Source organism: Sinocyclocheilus rhinocerous, unplaced genomic scaffold (genome assembly GCF_001515625.1).
Source record: "Sinocyclocheilus rhinocerous isolate Xijiao unplaced genomic scaffold, SAMN03320098_v1.1 scaffold227, whole genome shotgun sequence".
Lineage (NCBI taxonomy): Eukaryota > Metazoa > Chordata > Actinopteri > Cypriniformes > Cyprinidae > Sinocyclocheilus > Sinocyclocheilus rhinocerous.
The window spans coordinates 849,935-872,405 of record NW_015633170.1 but is presented as its reverse complement, the minus strand read 5'-3'; positions in this window follow the sequence as shown (position 1 = coordinate 872,405).

The following is a 22,471-nucleotide window of genomic DNA, read 5'->3' as shown; positions in this document are numbered from 1 at the left end:
AAAAGTAATATACTACTGTAATATTATTACTTTTGTAATGCGTTACTCCCAACACTGGTACTGTGTATATTTATTATGTATATATAAATACACACACATACAGTATATATTTTGGAAAATATTGACATGTATATATTTATATTAATATACTTTATATTATATATAAATCTATTAATATATAAGCATAAAATTTTTTTCTGAAATATATACATGCACATGTGTGCATTTATAATGAATATACACAGCACACACATTTTATTATGGATGCGATTAATTCCGAACTTGAATCTTAAAGTTGAGGACTTGCAACTCGACTTGGACTTGCCTGTCTTGACTTGGGACTTGAATGCAAAGACTCGAGACTTACTTGTGACTTGCAGAACAATGACTTGGTCCCACCTCTGGTACTGTGTATATTTATTATGTATATATAAATACACACACATACAGTATATATTTTGGAAAATATTGACATGTATATATTTATATTAATATACTTTATATTATATATAAATCTATTTAATATATAAGCATAAAATTTTTTTCTGAAATATATACATGCACATGTGTGCATTTATAATGAATATACACAGCACACACATTTTATTATGGATGCAATTAATTCCGATTAATTGTTTGATAGCACTAATATATATATATATATATATATATTGCAGTGCGTTCTGGGATTGGCCTTCTCAAATCTTTTCTCTGAAATTGGCAAAGGATGCATGTGGTGCTGCTTTACTTTTTGGCCAAAAAAGAGGCATCTTAGAAGGCAGCAAAATTAATTTGCCTACCTTTTGGAACAGCCTTTGATCCCTCAAAATGCCTCCTTAATAGGCAGCTCACTTGGTTCTGGAACAGAGCACATCTTTGCACGAGGGGAACATAAGCAGTTAGCCACAGATGTGTGGTGAGAAGCTTGTTTATTTTTCGTAATCAGGTTTACGAGCCCCTCTTTCTCTCGCCACGTCTCAGGGAAGGATGAATTCGGTATGCATACTGTGCATCACGCCTCAAGGTTAATGACACTTCAGAGGAGTCAGAAGCACACAGAGAAAGAGAGAGCAAAATATTGCACAATCCCCCCCATTAGGGGAAGGAGAATACCATCGCAGAGCCAAAGCATCGGCCCACATTTACTCAGCGTGACGTGTATGTTGGAGGCCAGGGTTAAGACAGGACCGCTACCCCCGTCTGAATGTGTGTATGTGTGTGTGTGTGCTTGGGATGCTGGGCACGTCTTCGTCTGACGGATTCTTCCGGCCCGGGGAGCCTCATTAGAACAACTTGTGCAGCAGCTTTAAAGCCGGGATAAGCTTAGCAGGCAGGCGCTGCCGATAAAAGAGTTATGTATCACGTTCTTACACAAGCATGACAAAAAGCCCCCTTATCCAGGTGCCACGCAAGCCTGAACTCCTACGGCGCGCTGCCGAGGACAACGGTGCCGAATCTGTGCAAATTGTTCTTAGTCGATCCTCCTGCATTGAGAGGAAACAATAATAAGTTTGTCAGAAAATGGAACGGATTTAGCCAGGGCTTTTTGTGATTGTAATACGCTTTTAACTTGATTTGTTTTAATGCAATATGTTTTAAGTTGAAATGGAAAAAAAATGACAGTTAGGCTATAAGGCATAAATTAAGTCTGCGGAAATAATTCGCTTAAACTGTGCCTAATTCTATTCCGAGCCTAGCGCATGCATACATTTCACGTTTTCTGAGGTTGTTTTAGTTTCTTTAACCAAACACTGAAAACCAAACAAATATTTTGAGACCCAATATTTTATATTTGCTGTGTGGTCTGGATCGTGTTTTCTCTTTAAATTGGGTTTTCTTAGAAGAACTTATGCGATGCTGTAACCTCTTTTCATTGATTTACCATTAATAAAATTCAGTGTACAGGGGAAAAATACAATATCTGACACTGTGTCCAAATCACAACACTGGTACTGTAATGTAAATATATTTCTGCTGCAGACGTTGGTATGTTGGAGATGTAATATTCAAAGTGTACTGCCATATCAAAGTCATTTTACCTTCTATTGTGCACTTAATATCTTTGCTGAACATGAAAGTGAAATGTACTGTGTGCCTTTATCAATATTAATGAGGAGGTAATAATGAATATGCATTTTCATTCCGGGAGAGCCATACAGCTAATAAGCCATGATCTAGTGAAATGAGATGCAAATGTTTTTCATTAATAAAATATATTACTGTGAGTGCTTCTTGTGTGTGCATCACTTCAATACGTACAAAAGATTATTCACACAATCAGTTCTCATATGAATGCTTCCTTTTGGTGGCCGCTTCCAACGTGGCTGCCAAAAATCTCAGATCTGTAAGAAAAATGATGCCTAATAAAAGTACACTCCGATACTTTTGAATAAAACATCTTTTGCACTGTAAAGAGACTCCTTTGTGGTTCCTTCAAACGAGCATGCTCTGCGACTGATTTTTGGTGTGAATCTCCCTCAAAGGGTTATTAATGTCCTCACACTAGCACCTGACTAAACTTTTTCATACAACACCTTGTTATCGTTCCTAATGCAACTTTTACGCACGCGCACTCACGCACACCGTGTAGCTAGTTAGCGCCTGTGTTTTGGTTTGATTCTGGGCTTCCGCTGTTTCAAAGCGGATTGAGGGGGATTTCAGGATTTCTTCAGCATACTGTAAATAATCCTCGAGTGTCTCCATGGTCTGATCTCTTGGTTAGTGTCTCCCCGGCTCTCACGGCATGGCCGAGCTCCTCGGCCTCCCTCCGAAAGCGATGGCAGCTCTCCATCAGCGAAGAAGTAGAAGTCATGTTCTCATTTACAGAGGCCAGAAATCATTGGTGTGAAAATCGGTCGTCTTGGTCCCATCAGATTAGTGCAGTGAAGACGGGCCAAGACTCATCGATTTCTCTGAAGGATCTAGTAACCTAGCAACAAGCTCTGGCCCGGTCCTGGTGGACAAACTCTTAATCCTGGTAATTTCAATAGTTGCTGACTAAATGCAGATTTAACATTTTTCATTAGTTGTGGCTCTACTTGCAAGATCCATTTTTATCTCTGCTCTGCGTTACGTGGTCACTTCCTGTATCGTCGTTTGGTCATAAGAATGTAATATTCAAACACACTCTTTGGCGAAGCTCTTAAATAAAGCACTACTTTCTTATAGTGCTCCTCATGCAAAATGAAAAAATTGTATTTGTATTTTGTAGAGAAAATGTGGTGGTTGCAGCACCAAGGTTACAGATTCAATTCCAGGGAAACACACATAGTGATAAAGATTTTATCTTATTATTAGTCACTTTGCATATTTACAGATATAGAAATAGTTCACCTTAAATTAGAAATGGTCATTTACTCACCCATTCATCATTCCAAATGTCTATGACTTACTTTTTTTTTGTGGAACACAAAAGCAGATGTTTAGCATAATGTTCATGCTGCTCTTTTCCATACAACATAATGGAAATGCTTTTAATCAATCTTAGCACATAAGGATCCAAATTTATACTGTACATACTATAATACTCTAAGTTTAGTTTTCATTTTTATAAAGAAATTAATACTTTAATTCAGCAAGGCTGCAATAAATTGATCAAAAGTGACTGTAAAGACTTCCACATTGTTACAACGAATTCTGTTTCGAAAAATAAATGATTCTGAACCTTCTATTTGTCAAAGAATCCTGAAAAAAAAAAAGAATCATGGTGTCCATGAAAATATTTAGCAGCACATCTGTTTTCAACATTGATAATAATAAGAAATAATTTTTGAGAGGAAAAATGAAATGACACTGAAGACTGGTTTAATGACTGCTGAACATTCATCTTTGAATCACAGGAATAAACTACATTTTAAAATGTACTGAAATAGAAAACCATTATTTTGAATTGTAATAATATTTCACAATATTGTTTTTACTGGAGTTTTGTTCAAATCAATGCTGCCTTGGTGAGCAGAAGAGACTTCTCTCAAGAACATTAAAAACTTACCGACCCCAAACTTTTAAACGGTAGTGTAATCTTAATAGGATATTGTACAAAACTAGTTTTCTCATAAGGGTTTTAAAGATGTTTCCCTGTTCGTATCTTTTCTGCAGATTGATTGTGTGAGCCGCCAATATGCCTTATCATTTTTCCTGACAAAGCAAACTCTGGAAAATTACAGGAATGGATGTTTGCAATCAATACAGCCAGCAGATACGAGTATAACCCATAATAAATTTCCTCTCACTTGAACGAGAAGGGAAGACATTAATGTTTGAATATGGAATATTAAATTGAAGCCAACAGATGCACTCATCCGCCAACAGTATTCTGACAGGTGTTTTGACAGGAAAAGAATATGGATATGCTCATAAAAACCCCTTAGTGACAATGAAATTGGTTTGGAGGACATTCTCACTTGAAGTCCTCTAGATTAATCCACTTATTATTATAATTTACAGTAAACTTTTGGTTGACTTGCTTCAGACAGTTAAATAAGATCTCATAATATCATATTGCAATTATATATGTGCACAAGATTCACGTAACTATAATAGATCAACCAAAAATGTATATTCTGTCCACACTAAGGTGACCAGATTTCTGAAACCGGGGACATTTACTAGTTTAGTGGTGAAAACTTAAAGGTGTAGTGTGTAATATTTAGGAGGATCTATTGACAGAAATACAATATAATATACACAAATATGTTTTCAGAGGTGTAAAAAGACCTTACAAAATGAACCATTATGTTGTTATTACCTTAGGAGGAGCAATTTCTATCCACATACACCACGGGTCCCCTTACATGAAAGTCGCTATTTTGCACCGCCATGTTTCTACAGTAACCCAAAACGGACAAACTGCTCTACAGAGCGTGTTCGTCACTAAACTTGCGAATAAAACATTGACACAATGATGAACAAGTAACAATAATGTTCGCAATAACATATCGGTTTACTGAATAATTAAGTTAAAAAAATTCCTTAAAGAAACCTCATCGCTTGACTGGCTACTCTCTGCTGTCTCAAGACGATAACATCTTTGTCCTGTGTCGGCCATGTGCAATTCGCAACCTCACCACTAAATGCCTCTAAAATTTACACACTGCACCTTTAATTGCCGATTTTTCCGCAACACGCTGAACTGCACATTACACGTTTTCTCCCCATAGATTGTAGAAAACGCTAAATGTGGCTTAATGGACAAAGACATTGATATAAAAAGCCCAAATTTGGTATATCTAAATATAGGCTATAGGCTACTATATACAGGTAAGCAGATCCCAGAATATGAATGTGCGCTGAATTGCACGTTAAGCATTCTCCTCCCATAGAAAACCATTATAAAGGAAACATTTAATACGGCTTAATGGAGGAAGACATTGATATAAAAAGACCAAATCTGGTATATTATTAAAAGTATATACTGTGTACAGGCAAGCAGATGAGCCCAGAATATGAATGCAATGCACAAAGCTTACGTTAATCGTTTTCTCCCCACAAAAAAACTAAACAAAACTGTTAGGCCTATACAGAAAATGCTTAATATTGCTTAATGGGGAAGTCATGGCCTAATGTTTAGAGAGTCGGACTTGTAACCCAAAGGTTGAGGGTTCGAGTCTCAGTACAAGCAGGGATTGTGTGTGGGGGGAGTGAATGACCAGCACACTCTTCCACCTTCAATACCACAACTGAGATGAGACCCTTGGGCATAGCACCAAACCCCCAACTGCTCCCCGGGTGCGACAGCAAAAAAAAAATGGCTGCCCACTGTTTTACTACATTAAGCCTGAGCAATGACCATATTTCTTTATACTTGAGTCCAAGTTCAAAATAAAACTATGTACCTCTCCATTGTGAATGTACAGAGCTGGGACCACTGCAAGCTGTAAAGTAAACAGGAAGTGTTTGTCTGAACTCAACAGATTTTGCGAGAGAACACAAATGTTTTGCCAGCGAATGCAAAGTTTCTCGGGGGAATGCAAAAGTTGTGAGATTTTTTTTTCTCCCATCCCATTTTTTTCCCCACCACTATGTCCCTTTAGGGGCTCCATAGCTTTCTGTAAATGTACTAATTAAAACATATATTTTGTTGATTATTTTTATACTTTCACCCATGTAGGCTAGTTAAGCAAGATGTGTGTGTGTTTGTGTGTGGAAATTACTGGGTTGTGACAGTGGAAATTTTCGAGAACATTTTAAAGGTGCATAGGTAATTGTCTTCAGAAACATTTTTTGTTATGCTGGTTGAAAGTCTCTTCACATCCCGACAGCAATCATTAAGTGGTCTAAACGTATTTATATATTCTGTGGAAGGCGTAGGACCAAGAAATGTTCGTCCAATCAAAATATTCGGTCTGAACATTATGAGAGGCCTTCCTACCTGCCTGTCAACATATGCATTTGCATACCTCTAGGCACCCGGTTCGCGCAGACAGGATACATCAGCGTGTTCACATACACTGTGTGCAGACAGAGGGAGAATGGCAGGAAAACAACCCGACCTTCCTTCCTGGTATTGTAGTACTGTTGGTAACTGTACTATAAAGTTTTCTCACTGGTGAATGACACATGATGTATTGTAGTAATGTTGTCTCTGGTCGTCGGGTCTGTTCAGGGGGCGAGGCTTTGGATGGCGATTTACATGGAGGGAAGTAGGCTTTCAGTGCTATCAGGCTAAAGTTAGCATTTTCCAAGATGTCCTATTGCACCTTTAAATTGTGTGCAAAATTATCCCACACTCTGTTCAGACCCTGTAGTACATACAAACAGTATTACTTTAATGTAACATTAACAGTTTAGTATGTAACTACCTTGTAGCCGATAACGTTATCTCTTTTGATGATTCATGATAATGCTCTGCTCTCCTCCAGGTTCCGTTCTTCATGGCTAAAGTATCGCCTTGCAACCAAGTAATCGGTGTAGTTTTCAGCACTTTCTGTTTGCGCCCTCAGTTAATTAAAGGCACTTCAGGATGGTTACAAAACGAAACTGAACACCTGAATCCCTTCAGGAAGGGCTTTTCCACAAGTCCGTTAGTGAACGGTACATCATGGGCAGGTCAAGAAAGTAATTTTGTCATTTATGATCATATGACTAAGGGTAGCGCCTTCACGCGATTCATTTTAAAACTTGGCAGGAGAGTTTGCGTTAATGTGTCAACAGAATAATTCAAGTTGTATTGTTGTGATATATTACACACATTTTCGTTATACATTTCATATAATTTAAATAAGTTTCATAGGTAAGAAACTGTATCTACATTATGTCACTATAACTGCAGGGTTTAAAGAAAAGACGGCAAGATAATAATGTTAAAAGCAGAGAGGGAACAAACACATATAAAGCATATTTAAAAAACTTAATTATAAATTAATATTTATTTGCTACACATTAAGAGCAATAAGATAGGATATTTCTGTTGTTGCTGCGTTGTCATGGTAATATTCCCAGTGAAGATAATGAGGAAATTACATTGTCTTTCATGCTCCCTTCACCAAGTGCATTCCAAAGAGCTTCATTAATGCCCTACTCCCTCCAAAGTTTGCACTTCAAGGGCTATGCCCTTCCTAGTGAGTAGGGCAAAAAGATGCTCGCTTCTGTTTGGAATTTGCCCAATTACTACTAGGGTTGCAAAGGGGTGGAACATTTCCGGAAACTTTCCAAAAAATCCTGGAAAGTTTCCAAAAATTTCAGGAATGTTTCAGAAATTTACTGGAAATTTTCCACCTTTTTGCAACCCTAATTACTACACAATTGCCCTGGTAACTAGCAGGTTATGATGGTTGGACTTTTTGCAGCATATCTGTGGGCTGTTTTAAATGTGCCGTACAACAGGGACATTTCTGGGGACCAAAAACCAGGACTGTCTGGTCATCCTAGTAGTCCACACTATTGGATGATACTGTACTGATTGTTAAAAGAACATGCTGTAGTTACAGTATTTTATCTGCCGCTTTAAAGTCAGTGTTTTATTGGTCTTTAGCTTGAAAAAAATAGTTTTGAAAGTGATTTCAAATAAAGCTTCTCACTGTTGTTATCGTTATAGCTATGATGTGGACTTCCCTATTTTCATCGAATTGAAACAGTTATTAAAATTGGGCGTGAATGGCCATTCATGGATAATAATTATAAAGTTTTCCTCACAGAGGAGTGACATCATGGACCCTTTTCACAGACTGTGATGACACGTTTCCACAGTTATTAACATTGTAAATCACATTTTTTAAGGGTCCAATGGAATCCTATTTTTTAACCACTTTGTCAGCTCTTGAACAGGAGTCACAGGACAGATAGCCACTCAGATTTCCCCTGAGCTTGAGCATTTAAAGCAGATCTGCAGTGCACGTTTAATAAACAGAACGCTATGGTCCATTGGTGTGGACACTACCGTTATCATACTTGGTGTAAAAGTACCTTAATGATGTGCCTCTATGTTTTTGGTCTCCTCTCTCTCCAAACACATTAAACTAAGAACAGCAGGTGCTCCTCATAAACTCACCCAGATCCTCAGTGGCAGTTCGCCCTCACGCCAGGTCTGATGTATTAAGGCTGAGGAACAGAGTGTTTTCTACTGTCGTAGGTGGGTGAGCGAAGAACATGGACATATGTTACTATGTGCGACATAGTAACATATGTATGAAGAACATATTTTACTGCTATTAATAATGACAAGTCTGAGGGAACACTCCTTTACTGCTTAGATTTAGGGCACGGATTGATTTTTAATAGTGGAGCTTTTCTTTGTATCCAAAAGGAAGAATATGATATTAATGAACAGTCATTTCAGAGGGCTTCAGTGAAATCTGGTCTTCAAAGCCGTTCCTTGCTTCCTCATTACTTATGTTCCTCGGGTTTATTATAATGTGTTAAATGTGCATTGACACTTCATTAAAGTGTGATAAAACTCTCATGTAGCCAAGAAGAGGTAAGACGGTGGTTTGAGGATTTAATCAGCTCAAGTCCTCGGCTTATTAAGGGCCACAAACCACCCAGCCTAATATTAATTATATTAAATGAACACTATGTCGAGTTTAGCTCTATGGACACCATCTTTGAGAACAATATCAGGAAGAGAAATCCACTGACAAGTGTACTGTTGGCAAATGCATTAAAAATACACTGCTAAAAGGGCGATTAAGGTATCTTTACAGCTCAAAACACACATTTCTGTATGAAACAAATAATGTAAACACTTTAACAAAACTACAAGTTGCGCATTTTTGTTTTTAAACGCTCTGCAATGTCTTGCCCATAGACTTCCACTGTAACTGCATTACTGGAAACTATTGTCTATAGTAACAGCATGTCACAGATGAGGTACACAGAGCTGGTTTCGAAATTCCTTTAAGTTATTTAATATTTCATTTTTATCTACTGTTACACTAAGTACTTATAAAAGTGGAAATGAACTTTCATAGTGGGCATTTGAGAAATATGAGTGATAAACAGTGTTGATTCACTCGCAAACTCACTAAATCACTAACACCGAAAATAGTGTTGCCAACATATTGTCTTTCTTTTTAGAAAAATATTTGAAGTAACCCATTGACCATGACAACTGATGACATTATAAACAAAAAACTAAATGCTACATACAAAAAAAAGAAGACAATAGTTACTGCTTGACTAAATTAAGTCATAAAAGGCATTTGAGATGCAATCAGTTTACTTTTGGCTCATTGACATATGACTTCATTGGATCTGTTGTAAAAATAAATGAATTTTAATGCCAAACTAAAGTGTCACACACTATTACACACATATCGATTCAGCTTCAACATAGGCACATTAAAACACTAGAGAATGACTGTACACAACATGCATATCAAGATGAATAGACTCGCAGTTCAACTTCAAGTGTTTTGTATTACAGACATTTTAATTAACAGAGCAACAGATTCAGTGAAAAATATGTTCCAATGAAATGCTGAAAGTGGACTGATTGTGTTTATATATCAGCATTAAAAAAACATTAAGATGGGCAAAATCTCCACAGGAAAGTTATCTAGCCGTTAGCGTCCTTGATGTAGCAATTCTATTAGCATGAATACAGGTCAGTTGGCAGCCCTAACTGAAATATGATTGCGATATACTGCATAATGCAGTTTGAATATAAATTTAATGAAAGCTTTGTTGATTTGACGTTGCATACTGGCAGTAGTTCTAACCCGTTTTTGGCCAATGGGTAGTTAGTAATTTGGCTCGCCTATGTCAGGTCAGCTCTGAGGCTGAGAGAGCTGTTCAGTTCAGGGCGGCTCTGCTGAGAACTACTGGCAGATCTGGGCCAGCTGTGTCCATGAATACCATAGACCTCATTTCTCTATTTTATCGCACAGGCCATCAAAAACACTTGAAGTGTGTGGTAAGCGTATGGAGAGTTAAGGTAAAATATATAGCAGTGTCACTGTCTAGTCAATGCGAGAGTTCTCTTAAAGAAACGGTTCACCTAAAAATGATATTTTTGACTCTAATTTTGTTCCAGACCACTACGCTACATTATTTTTTTCCACAATACAGAATTTAAAGAATTTTCGTGCAGCCCAATCAATGAGAAGTGACTATATCAACTTTAAAAAAAAATAATAATTAAAAAACATTGTATACAGTGCACTTGTAATTTTCAGAGTCTGTTTTTAAGTATTTCCTGTTGAAACGTGAAGATTGAGTGCAAAATGGGACCAATTTTCTTCTCTGTTTTCCTAGACAAGAAAGACTATACATTGTATATTGGTTAAAATTTTTTATTTAGCCAACTTTAAGCAGTATGCTATCATGCAGACCCAAGCTAAAATACATTTGGGTTTTGATTAAATGAAGTATATTACACTGCTTTTATTCTATGGTGTTTCTTTTGTTCTTTTTGGAGTTTGATACAGTAGCTGTGGACATGCTGTAGGCTAATGTAAACGTGACATGAAATCACATGAGGGTGAGTAAGTAATATTTTCTCTTAAATGCATTAGAATTTTTGTGTCTGAGATTTTTGTGCTGCATGGATGATGTATTTGTGTAGGCCAAAACCAGGAAACGAGTTAGCATTTTAGCACCCAAAGTCAATACCTGAATTAAGGTCTGTGGTTGACACAAAGATATTTTACCCACACATTTTATTCTATGACATAAAATACATGAGTAATAAGCACTTGTGATTTTGTTTTAAAGCTTTTACTTGTCTTGAAAAAAAGCAGTTGCTAACAAGTGGATAAATGGGACTACAGAAGTTGTCAAACAACCAACAACATCATGCCGAACAGGTAAAGGCATCGACTCTCTAGTCCACTTTTACAGCCTTATTAGGTGTATAATCGTGCTTTGCAAACGATTCTAACTCAGTCTTTCAGGATTTTTTTTTGTTTTTTAGACTTAAAGATTTAAATAGTGTTGTAGAAGTTATGCATAACCAACATTTAGCTTTTTACTTCTGGAAATTGTATTAAGTCTTCAGAATATATTAAAATTGTGTTCATCTGTAAAAATTACAAGAATGAAAAAAATGTGTAAGAATCACAAACTTTTGTTGGTCACAGAGGTTATTTTCTGCCATAATCCAAAAGCCAATGGAAAACTCTATTTGTTTTTTGTTTTTGTTTTTGTCAATGGAACCAAAGCGATGCCAACTTCCAGGCTGGCCTTCAAAAATACATCATCACTGCATCACAGTGTTAGCTTACCAAATCTGACTGCTTCCTTTAGATTCCCACAGTGCATTAAGATACATATAAAAATACCTCAGCCAAAACTTCTAATTTCGCTAATTTCCTTTCATATCACATCCTAAGCATTCTTGGATAAGCACCGAGGTAAACTAGCACTTGTAAACATTATTCATTAACGCTCTTGCTGATGTTATTAATTGTGTGCCAGCCGTTAGCTGTGCTAGTTGAGTTTGTGTCTATACAGTGGGTGGGCTGGATGTTAAAAACTCCCATCCTTCTCAACCATGAAATATTTAGTTATCTAATTAGAGAGAAGCTTAGTGGTTGGATGGAGGCCTTATTTCTCACAGCACGGTGGCGTTCGTCTGATTAGGTGCTTCCTGTCGTTCTTTACTCGGCTCACGCTGATACCGCTGCACTTGACGGGAGGAAAACACACCTGACAGGGGTTTCACGGAGGGGACATGGTGTGCTTGAGGATGGATGTGTGTGGGTATGTTGGGTGGGGGATGAGCGGTCGTGCTCCAGTTGGCACACCTTGCATCGCATTACATTTCCGCCCACGTCGAAAAGCCACCCGAGGGGAAAACCGAAGGCGAGCATGGAGGGGAAAAAAGAGCGCGAGAACAAACGACTGGGTTGTTTAGATCCGGCTGACGGCCTCAACATATCAACTTTGCGGTGTCTGATCTAAATGCGAAGAAAAATGGGGAGGCCTCATGCAACCCTTATTACTCTGTCACTTACCATTAAACATGAATAAACAGCTTGGGCTCCCCACATCACCCAGGCATTTTATTTCACTGGCTTTTTAATGAGAGTAAAATTGCATCCATTGCCGAATGTGCCTCAGTAATTTCAAGTGCATTAAAAAGAGGAGAAACACTCTTTGAATCTGTTCTGCAATGTTCCCTGCACATAGGAATTATTTGATTATGAAAAGTTGCTCAAATGTTTACAGAATAAAATTCGATTTTGGATGGGCTGCTGACGCAGAAAGTTGTCTTTGATCAGCGATGAGATGTTTGCTGTTGGTTCAGCTGGTGTGTATCAAAATCAAGCTGCTCTGGGATTAACACGTACCTTAGCTATAATCAAATTATGGTCAACAAAACTGGGTATCGACATGCTATGATGCAGCTGGGAGTGCGTGAACATAAATTAAATGAGTCTTAAAAGTAGACTGCAAATTCATATAACCGTTCTTATGGAAACTATCATATTGACAGTTTTTGTAAGAATAATTTTACAAATTATTTACACACAAAAACAGCCCAATTCATGAATGAGAACCATTTTTGCACAGCTTTTTTGTTTTAGTTTTGTTTTAAATATAAATTTGAGCTTGTACATTTTTCCATTGGGTTCCAATTTCAAATCCTTTATGCCGAAAAAACTTAGTATAGTGACTGTGGACAATATAGAATAGCAGAATAGCATACAAACAAACTACAATTTCTCCAGTATGTAGTATGCAAATGCATGAAAGCGTAAACATGCACAACATACAGCAGAGCATTGCATGCCATCCCATGCTGTATCCCAGAATGCAATGTGCTCAAATTGACCATCAGTTTCCAGTGTGACAAAGAAAAATGTAATCAAAATGCTGTTTTAATTTTCTAATTGATAACTGGACATCAGTGCAACATATGATGACAACAGTGTAGCATATAACTAAAAAGTCAAAATGTAAAATGTAAACAATTGAATTCTTAGTACACATTTATGGTCTCTCGAGAATCTCCAGTGGATAAATTCAAGTCTCACCCTACAATATTTTCTCATTGCATATCTTGTTTCACTGATGAATGAAGATATCATTCAGAGGTAAATGCATTGTGATTCTGTTCATTGCAATGTGATCTTGAATTTTGCAATACTTTAAAAAACAGTAGACTGTTTATAGCAAGTGGTAAGTTAGTATTACATTCTGAAATTATGTACATTTGTACTGGCAGATACAGGTGTATTCTAGGAAGGCATGTAGTCCAATCCTGAAACCATCTTAATCAGAGAATGTTTTCTTGGATGGAACTACATCCTGCTTGTCAGCTTGTCACCGTGGCCGCATATCTTTGTTTTGCCACATCGTTTGACGTGCTTCATGCAGAAGCAAAGTTAGCTGTTCAACAGTTTGTTTGGGTGCATTATTAAAAACAAATCTCTCCCTATTGACAGACCCTAGCAATAAAACAATGCACTCTGCACGGCTTAGCAGAGTAACGCTACAGCATCCAGAAGTAGAGAGAGAGAGAGCAAACAGTAAACAAAAGTGACTGTTTGCTTGTGTATATTACAGAAATGCACTTCAGATAAAGGGTTCAGATGGACGTTTGTTATCATCGAGGACTACAGCAATGTTAACGGCGCTGAAATAAAATAAAACTGACATTTCCAAGCATAAAGTCCTTGACAAAAACATGAAGATGTGCACTAATGGGATTGAAAGGCAATGCTTGTGTTTGTTGAATTAGTCATGTTTATTTACAAAAAAAGTTTTATGGTTTGTTCCATCTAAACAGGTTAAAACCAACATGAAATTGAAATTTTGCATTTATGGTCTATACTGTGTGATTCCAAAGAATAACACTGCACATTCAGATTCGGATCTAATATGAACGCTTACATTTTACAATCAAATCTATTTCCAAGTCACACCCTACAGTATTTTCTCATTACATATCTTATTTAATTCATAATACGTCATATTACAGAAGTAAAATGGGTTGTGAACGCCGTTTGTTGTAATATGATCACACTTCTTGCAATATTCAGGTTCCCTATCGATACTTCACTCGTACTGCATCTGTTTAAGACGCATGGGAAATCTCCTTTTTCTCCGATGACTGAAGCCTTTCAATAACGCAGTGTAACTGCACGGCCATTGGTTCGTGCAGTAAATAAAAAACGAACCAATGGCTCGGCAGCGGAGAATGGGCGGGGTCATCTGGCTATACAAGCGGCACATCGCCATAGGATCCTCAGATTGTTCTCCTTCAGCGACGACTACCAGATCTTCGCTCTTCGAGACTACAAAGCCTTCGCCGTGATCAAGCCTCGCAGCGGATCGAGAGACTCCTTCCTGCTCAGCCATTCTCGCCGCTTCACACCGCCCTCGCGCTGCAGCAGCGACGGTCTCCGGTTCCCTGCCGCTATACGGCGACATAAAAGAGCAAATTTCAGAGCAAATTTTCTGCGTTGTTTCAAATGCTGCACCGTTACTGTCGCTCGTGCAGGGCCCCCCTGTACGCCGCTGACGGTTACGACGAGTGTTTTATAATTTTGTTCAGTGTATATATATATATATATATATATATATGTTTGGTGGTTAATAGCCTATCATGACTCGTGATTTGTCTTTATTGTGTCACGCCCTTGAGGTGTAAACAGCGTGTTTAATTATAATGGAAGCATTCTAGTTTTGCCACATCGCGTTGTGCCACACACTTGCCGTGTCGACATGCAGCGTTTCACTTGAGGAGAGATCGTTCGGTCGGTCTCTAGAGCCCCTTGCTTCTCCTCAGCCTGGCTGCATTCAACCTGTTCCTCTCACCTCTTTCTGTAGCCTTTGGCATCACTCAAACGCCGCTGAATAACTAACTCACTCTTCACCTTTATTCATGAGGCGTTTCATCTCTTCTCTTCATGTGTCAGTTTCTTCACAGCTGTCTGGACAGGTTTTATGGAAGTCCAGGGTCTCACAGACAGCTCTGGCTGAAATATTTTTCACTGTGTGTTGTTGGGAGCGTTGTAATGAATAGTGCCATTCAAAACCAAAATGCCATAAAGGAAAGAGATGAGAGCTGGAGAGATTGAAATGGCCCAGGTGACCGACTCCAGACTGCTCTGTCCTTGCAAAACTTTACCGTGGTAAGCATAGTTTCTGCTCAAATACACTTTACATAAAGTACTGTGGTGGTGCCATGGTATATCAGACTTTAATGCTATGAATTATGATACTCTGACCGTGCTCATGTACACAAACACAAAAAAAGGTATTCTTAGAAGTACTTTGGAGAGCCATGTAAATAAGTATTATCATGGTACTGTCACAGTACTTTTTCAAAAGGAAATGTACATGGCACTCCATTGTGCTTTGACCATGTAAGCACCATTTCTATGGTACTGTGATAGCTGATACCTTGGTACTTTAATATATACCATGTTTTTTGAATGATTACAATACTTAAAGTGCTATCATGATTACTTATATAAATATAATATTTATATAATAAAAAATTATATAAATACCATAGTGTATATCAAAATGACATGGTATTACCACCATCACTGTACCATTGCACTGCCCGAGTACCCTCTTAAAAGGGTATTTAGATGGTACCCGAAGGTACACCATTTCCGAAGAATACCATGGAATTTCAATGGTAAGCATGATACACTAATAATTGATACCATGATATACCATGTTTCTGAATGATTATCATATTGATGTACCATGGTTAACTTGCAAAATATACAGAAAGTTACAATGGTACTACCATGGTATTTTTTAAATACCTTGGAGTACCATGTAAATGCCATGGTTCATAAATTTCAGTATATATTAAGTACTATAAGTACTGTGGTATTGCCACAGACAGTATTTACACTTCAAAGTTCATCAGAAAATGCCATGGTATTAGGATGATACAAATCAGGGTTATTTTCGTTAACTAAAACCAAAACTATTAAAACAATTTTTTAATTGAAATAAATCTGAAATAAAATAAAATCTAAATAGTAGATGAAAAATATAAAACGAAACTAAAACTTAAACTAAAGCTAATTCAAACTAAATAATACTAAAACATCACTGTTCTAAACAAATACAATATATCCATGGTGCATATCCTAAAACATGGTATTACTGTACTACAGTAAACCACTAAACATGTTCGTACTTGTTTTTTTTTGTTTGTTTATTTTGTAAAGAAGGGCTGCTAACTGTCTTCTTGAATGAAAACTGGTTTGTTGAAATCTTGCATTATTAAGAAAAACATCTTTTGTTCCACAATGAGTTTTAATCAATACGAGATAAAATCTAAATGTTGGTGTTATTCATGTAAAAGCCACAACAACATGGCTAAAGATATGAATTTACATTCCTAAAAAATTCTCCAAACCATCTATAAGTAAAATACAATAATGCTGCTTTAATTACCCACAGATTATGTCACATCTGGCTCTAATGTATAACTTTGCAACAGGCAAAATTAATGCTTCTTTATTGCAACAAGAACAAAAAAACATCATATCTAGGTCTTGTTGTTATTCTGTAACTATGGCCTAGTTATGGCAAAATGGCCTATTTGTGTACGGCAATATGTCACTCGAAATGGCTGTTTTATTTTAAACAATGCGTCTCGGTCCCTGGGCGTACTATTATCAGTGAGCGGAGTCTTCGGGGAACGCTCGACATGACGGCGCGTGGGAGGCCAACTCCAGCTCCACTCATCTGTCACCTCATAAGGGTTTCCATGGGAACCAAAGAGCGCATAGCAAAGTAATGAGGCAGCCCATAATTGTTCACCGTGACCTTGCTGATCCCATAAAGGTTGTATCCCTTGCCTCGGCGCTATGTGTCTGCGCAAATGTTAATGCGAAACCATCTGAGATGGATAAGATGCAGTCCCATGTTTAGGCTGTTTGAGTGAGGCTGGACTTAATCGGTTTTACAATCTAGCCGATATATAGAGTATCATCCAGGGGATGAATCATCACGCTTACGTCCGCCATAACCCGATTAACACGGGGGCTCGAACGCTGCAATTTTGCAATTACACACAGACGCCGACAGCCTCTCGGTCTTATTTATCCGTATTCGCTCTTCTGATTGACTTGTTTTCTTCAGACTATCAGCTCCTTCCTTCATAACTGTCGCCGGATGCTGGACTTGTCACTGTCTCTGTCTGTGTTTACCTGTCTCTCTCGAGACATGACAGGTGGCTGAAATGCACTGTGGGAACAGCCATTAGTTACTTGCTAAACTGTCGTCAGCTCTCTCCGGATTGAATTTGGGAAAGATGATTTAAGGTGAAATGGGATGCTGTGTTTTCTGTCAGAATTACATGGATTTGCTGCAGGTTGCTTGCAACACTTTAGCAACTAGGAAGCCATCATTTTAGATATGGTTCAAGTGCTCGCATAAGGCTTTTTGCACGCTAAAAAGGGTCATCATCGTTTTTCTTGTGTGTGTGTGTTTGTGTCTTTTTCATATTTTGGCCAAGAGCGGCTGTTCGTCAATAGTGCATGAAACTTCTGCGCTAACCAAATTAGGGCACATTTAAAATGATTGCAGTGTATTTGCCAAGACTTCATATTTGTTTATCCAGAATAATTGCTTCTAATGATGATGTTTCCACAGTTGTTGAAGCAACTGGAAGTTTTTGAAATGTAAATTCATGCACATGAGTCTTATGGGCATATGTTTTCAGGAGAAGCGTTTTCTCTGTGACTAACTAATATCTTCAAAGAGTCAGAATGTACCTGCTGTTCAGAACATCTTATATAATAAGACACAGAGCGTTTGGGGGTCATGAATCTCAATACATCTGACAGTAGCCAAAATACTATGGAAGTCAATTGGGACCAGAAACTGTTTGGTTTCCAACATTCTTCAAAATATCTTCTTTTGTGCTCAACAGAAGAAAGAAACTCATACAGTTTAGAAACAACATGAGGGTGAGTAAATGATGATAAAACTTTTTTGGGGGAAGTAACCCTTTAATGAGATTGATTGATTGATTGATTGATTTTATTGTATTTTATTTTCCTGTGGGACCCTTTATTATCACACTTGTTTTTCTTCATACTAAGAAAAAGACCCTAGTAATCTCAGATGCTGTCAGTAGTCAGTAGTAAATAGTACATAAAAAATCAGTAAAAACTGCAATATTGTCAAAAAGTATTACAATTAAAAATAACTGTAAAATAAATCATTCTAATATGCTGATTTGCTGCTGAAAACAGTTAATGTTTTGTGGAAACGGTGCCGAATAAATGAATATAAAGTTTAAAAGAGCAGCATTTATTCGAAATAGAAATGTTTAATAACATGTATAAATGTCTTTACTGGCATTTTCGATCAATTTAAAGCGTCCTTGCTCAATAAAAGTATTAATTTATTTTTAAAAAATCTTACTGACCCCAAACTTATATGACAACAATTGACTCTTGAGTTCATTTTAATTTAAGAGAGAAACATCCGTGATAAAAGCGATACTGAGAACCCCATGTCTTCTACGCTGCAAAAGAGCAAACTTTGTGCAATAAAACTTTCCTTTGGAGTAAAACTGACTCATCTGATGTGCATTTTTAAAAGGAAAGTCTGACAATGTCACTCTGCGTCCTTGACTTACAAAAGAACAGTGTCTTCTGACAGTCTATTTTTTTAGATTACGAGTAAGAGTGTGATAAAGCCTCATAAATTAAAGCTACAACAGAGATCTTCACAGATTTCTTAGCATGAATGTCAGAAATGGAAGGATTACTTTGTACTTCAAGGAAAGTGTTCCCGTCAGAGTGTTTTGGGAATCAACACTCCTCGCCTCCCTTTTGTTATGCTATTGTACTCTTGCTTGTGGCATACCGACTTATATTGGTTTAAATTAAACCTGAATTAGGAATAGATTGTTTTACATTTTCTCAAGAACATGTGCGTCTGTAAACATAGTTTATTATAAGAATGATTATGTAAAATGAAATGAGTAAGAAGCCATACAAATTGAGAAGCAGATGGGATGAGAATACTAACCTTAAGTATGAGCAACAGTAATAGTGACACTTGGTTTGGCAAACACCACTGGCTAACCGTTAGGTTACACAGTTAGCATGTGAACCGTTACAACCTTTTACTAATAGAGACAGAAAATCAATTGGGTGCTTTACCTGACTCCATAAACTGGTGAGTAATGAAGCGAAAGGCTGAAATAGCGGATACCGTGGTACATTTATATAAACTATGTTTTTGAACGATTGCAATATTCATGTTCATGAATAGCACAAAACGTATACAATGGTGTTCTTAGAAAAACTTTGGAACAGCATGTAAATACCATGTTTTATATCAGATTACATGGTACTCCAAGGTACTTTAACACCTTCATATAGAATACCATGGGATTTCCATGGTAAGCATGATACACTAACCATGATATATACCCTGTTTCTTAATGATTACCAATTGATGCACCATGGTTAACTTATATTCATAAATAAATACAATACTGAAAGTTACCAAGGTAGTACCATGATATTTTTAAGTACCCTTAGTTCCGTGGTACTGCCACAGTATTTGCACTTAAAGGTTCATCAGAAAATACCATGGTATTAGGATGGTACATGTCCAAATCAGGATTGTTAACTATCATAAACTATTAAAACATTTTTGTTAATTGAAATAAAGCTGAAATAAAAGAAAATATAAATATTAGATGGAAATTGCCTTGGCAACTAACTGAAACAAGCAGTAAAATTACTAACTGGAAATAAAACAAAATAAAAAATTTTATACAAAAATTAATTAAACCTAAACAGTAATATAAAACATGACAAAGGCAGATTGCAAAATTACTAAAAATGTAACAAATTAAATTAAATCTGAAAGTATACAAATTAAATCCATTAAATTTAAGAAAAACTATAATACCATATAAATATTACTAAAACAACACTGGTCCAAACAAATACAGCATATCCATGGTATACTGTATATCCAGAAACATGGTACATCCAGCAACAGTAATAGTGACGCTTGGTTTGGCAAACACCACTCTGGCTAACCTAACAGTTAACGTTAAACACAGTTAGCATGTGAACCGTTACAACCTTTTACTAATGGAGACAGAAAATCAATAGCGTGCTTTAGCCGACTTCAGTAACTGGTGAGTGTTGAAGTGAAAGGCTGAAATAAATGGGTTTTAAAAGAGAAAATTGCTAATATGATGTTTGCTAAAACATACAAGGAGCTTAACTGCACAACTGGCTTAAGAGTTAGCATGACATCAATAGCAATACAAGGCTTGTTGGAACCATAACCATTTTGAGCAAAGGTTGGTTGGTTCTTGACTGTTTATTGTTTTTTCTCCATTAATATCAGTCACAAAAATGACAAAAAGGCCAAGATATCTGCTTGGTTGGCTTGGTTTGTTGTAGTAGGCGCTTTACATGGCACAAATCAGTACTTTGTGTGTCTGTGGGAGATATTGACAGTGGCAGAGTATATACCGGTGTCATATCTATCACTCTTGAAGCACTCTTGGGAGTCGTACACCCAGCACTCATGAGGCCAGAGTCTATTTTCAGGTCTCATTCCATCTTGGTCTGGCCGCGGCTGAGATTTGTACCAATTAAGGTGATAAAGACAACAGGCTGCCATATTTCTCTCCACACCAAGGCTGGAAAATTGGGGTGGAAAGATCGGGCCAGCGAGAATCCTTGAGAGACCGCTATGATGAATACTCTTCTTCCTCCACAGGGCAGTGCTGGGTTGCAATATGGCATGCTGACCTTTCTCATAAGATCGTTTTGCTGGTAAGATTCATTTACTAAAATCCCAGTATACGCATTAATGCTGCATGGGGGCACATTTTCACTTCTTATTGCCTGCTCTTCGAGTGGACTCAGCTGGTGAGCTTTTCTATCCACTCAGTTAGGGCTTAATTCGAAGTGTTATCAGTGCTCCAGTAACCGGTTTGTGGCCAGAAATATGAAGCGGACACATGCAGTGATGGATGTGTTTTTGTGAATTTAAAGAGCTCGGCGTGCTGTCAATGGTTTGAAATCGCTCTTTCACGCTGCTGTCCTTGACCTGGCTTATATTTTCATTAGGAGCCTCTTGACAAAAGGCACTGTAAACGAAATAAAGCCTGAGCTGCTGATCTGATACTGATGAAAGGTGAATGAGTCATCGTCAGAACGGACCTTGCTAGAAAGTCACCCAAGAACTGAGTGGTGCCATGCAGAAAATCCAATGAAAATACTGAATGATACATCTCCCTTTCATTTATTTAATGTGTAGAAATACAATGTTCGAAATAGTGTTCTTTGCATGAAATACATACATAAAATTGTTCATTGTCTGCTTTCAAACACCATTTGACCGTTATTTCTAAATGTAGAATAACATTTAAGATTATACTGTTCGTTATACTGCAACATTGCAACAGTGTTGGGAAGGTTGCTTTGGAAATGTAATAGGTTACAGATTACAAGTTACCCTATTTAAAATGTAATAAGTAGTGTAACTATATCAGTTACTTTATCAAAGTAATAACTGATTGCATTTGATTACTTTTCTACATTTTTAACGAATGTTTTCAACTGTTCAACATTTTAAACCAGGCAGGGTTAACCTTATAGTAGTACTTAACACTGACTACTGTCAGACTTTTAAAATCCTTTATCACTTGAATTAAGATTATAATAATTTAATGTTAAAGTACAGCGTCCACAAAATCAGACTTTAGCACCTCTTTTTACTTTGAGATCATTCTGAGGTTAAATAAAGATTGAAAATCATAACAAGAAATAGTAAATATTAATACAAGAAGTATTCAGATGTAACCCCTTTGTAATAGTTAACATTTGCATAAGTAACTTTAATTTATTTACACAACAGGGTAACACTTTTTAAGGTGTCCTTGCTGCACGTTACAGGTACTTACTATTATAATAACAATAAATTATGCATAATTACATGCAAGTAACCCTAAGCCAAACCCTAATCCTAACCCTAACAATATAGTAAGTACATGTATAGTTAATTAAAGGGGTCATATGATGCGATTTCAATTTTATACATCAACTTAGTGCTGTGGATCGCC